This window comes from Cryptomeria japonica, chromosome 3 (genome assembly GCF_030272615.1).
Source record: "Cryptomeria japonica chromosome 3, Sugi_1.0, whole genome shotgun sequence".
NCBI classification, from domain to species: Eukaryota; Viridiplantae; Streptophyta; class Pinopsida; order Cupressales; family Cupressaceae; genus Cryptomeria; species Cryptomeria japonica.
Window position 1 is genome coordinate 672,833,136 of NC_081407.1, and position 6,592 is coordinate 672,839,727.

Here is a 6,592-nt window from a genome sequence, read left to right on the forward strand (position 1 = left end):
TTGTTCTAAAAAATTACAAGATGTTGATCAAACTTTAATTAGATAGGCCTCTTGTTTGCTAGCATTTAGGTTTGACTTTCTAGTGAAAGTTTTTAGTTTTTCCTATTACAAATTGGGCCATCAAGTTTGAATTGAAAACTAAGGGTATTTGGGAATATTCTTGGCATTTCTTGTGTTTTTGTGGCATTTTAAATTTTGATATCTAAAATGTATAAAATTTGTCAACATCTAAAGTTTGAAGCAAGGCATTTCAGAGTTGGATTTGACCTAATAGTTTTTGTTATGTGATGTTGATTAGACTCCAAGGTTTGAAGTGCATAATGCACACCAAACTTCAAAGTCTAATTTATTTTCCCTAATGTTTAGTGTCCAACATTCACTTGGAGGACCATTTTTTGTATGGTGTAATTACCGATGGTCAAAATTTGAATTATGTGCCAATGCTACTCAAACCTTCAAGTCTAGGATAGTGTATTTTTAACCTAGCACTAAAGTTTGAACTACCCTTATTTTCCTAAACCTTGAAATATTTGAGGGATGGTTCATTGATCAAGCTGTAAAAGTTTATAAATTTTGTTATGGTAACCTTGAATCTCCTCTATATCTCATTAGTTGAGTTAACCATGTTAATTTCATCCCATGGCTAGTAAGTATTTTTCTTGTGTCACCATGTGTAGTGAATTGACTTGTGTGTTTTAGTTATGTCATTAAATTGTGTTGTAGTACCTATTATATTTGTATCATAAAAAATATTTCTTCAATTTTTGTCCTTTAATATCTAGTCAAAGCTTAAGTCATTACACTATTAGTAGATCTTGTTATTATGTTTTATTCATTGAGGACTACTCAAGATACACTTGGGCTTGTTTTCTAGATCTAAGTATGAAGTTTATATAAGTATTTTAAGATTTGGTTGATAAATAATTAGATAGGAAGTTAAAGTTATTGATATCTAATAATGGAGATGAATATTACTATAATTTAATGATTTCTATAAACATGTAGGTATTATGTAGTATAAGAGACTTCTTACACCTCATAGTAGAATGGGGTTGTAGAAAAGAATAAATTGAACCTTGATGAAAACATCTAAAAGTATGATGAGTGCTACATAGTTGAATTAGTGCTTTTGGGTAGAGGTTATGAGTAAATCCTATTATTTGATTAACATATTTTTATATTCAACTATTACTAATAAAACTCCTCACGAGACATGAATAGTTAAGAAACCCTCTATTTCATGTTGAAGGGTATTTGTTGATAGGTTTTTCTTCATCTGTCTATAGAAAAGTGATCTAAATTACATTTCAAGTCTCATAAATGCATTTAATTTGTTGCGGTGACAATATAAGGGGTTATAATCTATTTGAAATAGTCTAACCTTAAAAATTATATATTCTAAGGGTGTGATTTTTAAGGAATTTGAAGTATTTTTATCCAATAAAAGCAAAGAAAAAAGAAGGAAGGAAAATAGTTCAAATTTTGAGACTAAGTTTAGAAGAAAGAAAATGTGCATGCTAAATAATAGAATGATGGATTTCAGGATTGTTAGGAAGAAGAGGAATCAAATGAGGGTTATAAATAGGTTGAGTGTGTAGAGGGACATTTAGAGTCCCTTAATCCATCCTTGAGACAATCCATAAGATAATAGAACTTAGTCAACATGTTTATCACACTCTATTATTTTTATTCTGTATTTTATTCCTCATGTATTTATGATAAAAATATGTCTTTTAGGGAAGTTCTCTATTCAAACAAGTATTATTTTAGAAGGATTCCATGTAGGAGGAGACAACATCCTTGAAAAAATATGACACTTGGGATCTTGTGAGTTTACCTAAGGTTCTCTCTTATTCTTTTTTTTTTTTTTTTCCATTTGATTCCTACTTTCTATAATTGTTTCTTTTAATTTTGATTATTCATTTACTTATAGGCACTAAAATTTTATAGGAAATACATGTCCTAAGTTAGATGAAGACTTTGATAATAGGTGTAATGTTTCTTATACTAGCACAATTGATAGCTTGATGTATACAATGGTTTGTATTAGATTAGATATTGCTCAAGTAATGGGAGTTATTAGTAGGTTTATGTCTAACCCTTGTATTTAGAAAATTAAAAATATGTTAAGAGGGTATTTAGATGTTTATAAGTGGATTTTAATGTATTTCTTATATTATTATGATTCTAACTATGTGGACAAGCTATTGGACATATGGGTATCTATCAATACAAATTAGGCTAGTGACTTGGATAATTAAAGTATTCACTAATGAATATGAGCTATATCTATTTGGAAATGTTGTTAGTTGATGGGTAAGAGGTATACTGTGATTACTTTGTCCACTACTAAATCAAATCTTATGGATGCTACACATACATATAAAATAGTTTGATTATAAATATTGTGTTCAAAAGTTAGTTTTGATAATAGGGCGGTTCAAATTGAATGTAATTCTATAGTGATATTTATTTGGACAAGAATCACATGTGTCATGCTCATACAAAGCATATTGATGTTTAATATTGTCTTTCTTGTAAGTTTGTGGAGATTGGTAAGGTCGTGATTTAAAAATTTGATGCTTTGGATAATTTTATAGATTCACTTTTGAAATTATGAGCATGAATAAATTCTCTTGGTGTAGGGAGATCGTAGGCCTTGTATCTTATACTTTATTTGTTTTATGTTTTATATTTTCTATTTATTTCATTTAAATTTATAATATCGCACGGGATAATGTTAGGATAGTATGATAATCAAATTATAATCCTAATGCATAATTTGTTGAGTCTCCAAATTCCTTATAATTGATAACTTGGATTTCCATGAGGAGTTGAGGGATATTATTTTATTATTATTATCTAGATTATGTGAGATATTATTGTCATGGAATTGAATATGAAAGGTTACAATGTGATGTCAAAGATTTGGATTCATGGAGCATATTTCTCAAGATGGGCTATAACGCAACTATTGCACTCTTGGAGCACCTAGAATTTGGAAAGTTGGATTAATAGAATATTATGAAAAAATTGTAATGTGTTAATGTGTAAGAGGATTTACTTTCTATCTTGAATATCAATCACTCTCATATAGTGGTTCATAAGAAATTTTACCATGCTAATTTGAGACCATGATTAGGCACATGGTATTATTGTATGGTGGATTTCTAAGCCTCAATATATATATCGATAATTTGGTATGGAGGAGTTATGTGTATTTGTAATTATTTACACACTACTAGAATTCCATGTTTGAGCTTTGTTTAACTAAATTTTTGCCCCTCTTTTTTCCAAAAAAATATAATTGACACAATATTCTTTAGTTTGACATTACAAACCCACTAGGGGCCCAAATAGCCCAATCAACTTAACTAACACTCGGGAGTAATCCAAAGATAGATGCTCCAACTCCTTGATATTCCAACTATGCATATTCTCTAAAGCCCATTTAATTAGGTAATCAACCACCCTATTCTACTCCCTCGAAGATGTAAACAAAAGAAACTCCAACATATTGCTCAACATGACAATCTTTTAAACAATCAAAGTCAACTACCAATTTACACAATCAATTTTTTACTTATTTAAATCAAGTTGATAAAAATATGAGAATCCGATTCACAAATAACCTTGCACTAGCCTAGAGAACAACCTTTAGAAATAAGGATAACAAGAGCTTCCATAAGATTATTAGTTTGCAGCCCTCTAGAGATAGAAAAGAATAAAATGACAACACTAGTACTATCCCTTCCAACTCTGCCAACCCCAACATATCGAAGGTTTCCCCTAGAGAACCCATCTATATTAATTTTGAAGACACCTATAGTAGGGAGAGTCCATCTATCCACTCTCTAGTTTTCCTTTTTGGAGCCTCCCTTCTCTATAATGAGAGAGACCTCGATCCATTACCAAATAAGATTAAGCCATGCATCACCTCAACCTCACTAAGCTCCAAGTGGATATTGATCTCACATTTAGTGATAATAGTCTTTTAAATCATGCCATAATCCTTTGCCAAAGGTGTTGGGCGCTTCCTTGAAAAATTTTGTGGTTCCTTTCCATCCAAATCTACCAAAGGACGTAAGAAGGAAGAATATTCCAAGCACCTTGGAGGAAGAAAGCCTTGGCTGGTGGCCTCCCTAAAATCCTCTAAAAATAAACAAAAGACGAGGCATTAACATAGGGCCTTCACAATAATGAATAACAATTAATAAATAGATCATTCTTGGAAACAATAAACACACACAACCATACTTTTTTACATAAAATGTAAACCACTTATGCAAATTTGATAAATAAATAGTTGTTGCAAATGTTATGCTTTAACAACCTATCCAACACATGATAAAAATTAAAGAACATAACAACTAGACATAGTAAAAAAAAGTAGTTGGATCACTTTCTAGTACATAACAATTCCACTAAAAAATAAACAACACATAATGAATAAAAACCAAAGCATATGAATCAATAACTTAATGGGGTACAATGACCTAATATTATTGTAGAAGCCAAAAAAATATAATTTAAGTGACCAATCTAGCAATGATTTGCAATTATTAGCTCATTGTCATTCCAAAAAATCATTAGATAAATGTATTGGGTATCTATATGAGAAATATTTATAAGTATAGGGAATTCAAATGGACTATTACTTCTATAGATCTAATTAATGTGTTAAAGGCACAATAAATAATACATGTAGTTGTGTTCATTATCAAATCATTTTTGACGTACATGCTTGATATAATCACTGTTGTTTGAAATGTGTGTATTTGCAAAGTAAAAAACGTATAAATTAGTTAGATATTGAAACAATCCCTGAAATGGTTTATGATAATTGTATAAAATAATATTTAGCTATACAAACACTTAAAAAATCAAACCTAGTAAGCTATCTATTGGCTACTACACATTAAAATTAAAAAACCAAGGTTGTCCCAATACCCCTATTTGAAAATAACTTTCATCAACTACAATTTCTAAGAGGAATGCATTGCAAAATCACTTAAGAGAGTAGTGAAAATTTTAAGTGCTCTATAAGATTATTGTTTACACCTAATGCCTAAGTGCCTTGGAACCTCTTATAAACATTTTGCACCTACATCAACCTTAAATTAAGAGGGTTGCTCTAAAATGGCTAGAATGCTTCACTAGGTCTTGTCCACATCCTCTAAGTAAGTCTCCCAAAATTACACAAACCATTCGCAAATCTATTAAGGAATGTTTCATGAGGCTTTAACATCAACTATAGAGAAGCACTCTGAACACAAATAAACATAAAAATCTCCCTATAATTTCTAGATTCATTCTTCATTATTGAAGTAAGATAAAACATTGTCCTATTATAGAGTAGCAAAAATGGTAGCAAATTGAATTTACAATGACTTTTAAGCTTTACAATGCAAGGACAATAAGACGCGACCATAGATTCATCATCACTAACTTGTTTAACAAAATATCATCTTGGAATTAAAAAGTATATTGATAGGATTGACTATTCTAGAATTTTAATTATTTGTTCTCAAAACCTTTGCCACTATAGAGAGGGTTTTAGCTCACTACCATGACAATAACTAAAGAGAAAAAAAAAAAAAAAAACTAGAAGAATAAGATCAATAGTAAGAGATCTCACATTCCAATCGCAATGTATTAGTGGCAGTGATAATATGATATATCTCTTTTGGCCTACTAATATGTATCTAATAGTAGTGATGATATGGCAATAGATTTGTGTCTAGTATATATATAGTTATGAATATCATGGTGCTAAGTCTAATATTATATTCATTCTCTTAGATCTTATAAGGGAGAGGATCTAGTAGTCGTGCACCCTAATTTTGCGCTTCTTAAAATCTTACGTGGAAATTTCAAATCACTCTCAATTTTTTATAGTAGCTTACTTGGCGAGTTTCAAGGCCACATCATCAAGTATGGTGCCACATCAACATGCTTTTTGCCAAGGTGTCCAAAACAACCCAAAAAAAAAAGCAAGACCAATAGGCGTGCAAAAGAGGCTCCAATACTTGTGCAACTGATGTGGCATCACATGATTGGTTACTTTTCTCAACTATTGGTACATTCCCTAACAATAACAACTTTAAAGTCACAACTATTGGTGCATAAACACACAAAAATTGGTATTTTATGTTTCAAACAATAGTTTTTATTTGTACTATTATTAGAACAAAAAGTATCAACAACCCTCACAACAATTGATACATGCTTAACTACTGGTGCTCTACCCCTATTATATTAGCACATTTATCTTTAGGCAAATATAGATAAAGTATGCTAGATATCATATTTGTTCATTATTTCACTTAAAAAATTATTATATTGTAATTAATATTAAACTACTATTATATTATGATATTGTAATTAATATTAAATTATTATTAAAACATGATTATATTATTATGCTTTAATATATTCTTATTTTTATGTAGGATACTTTCAATCTCTTATAATTAATAATATTAGATTGAGATAATTACCAAGTTAACAAATGACATGATGGAGATAGATATAATTGATTGATCATAGTGATTGGTAATTGAAAGGTGGAAGTGAAAATATAAATATAATT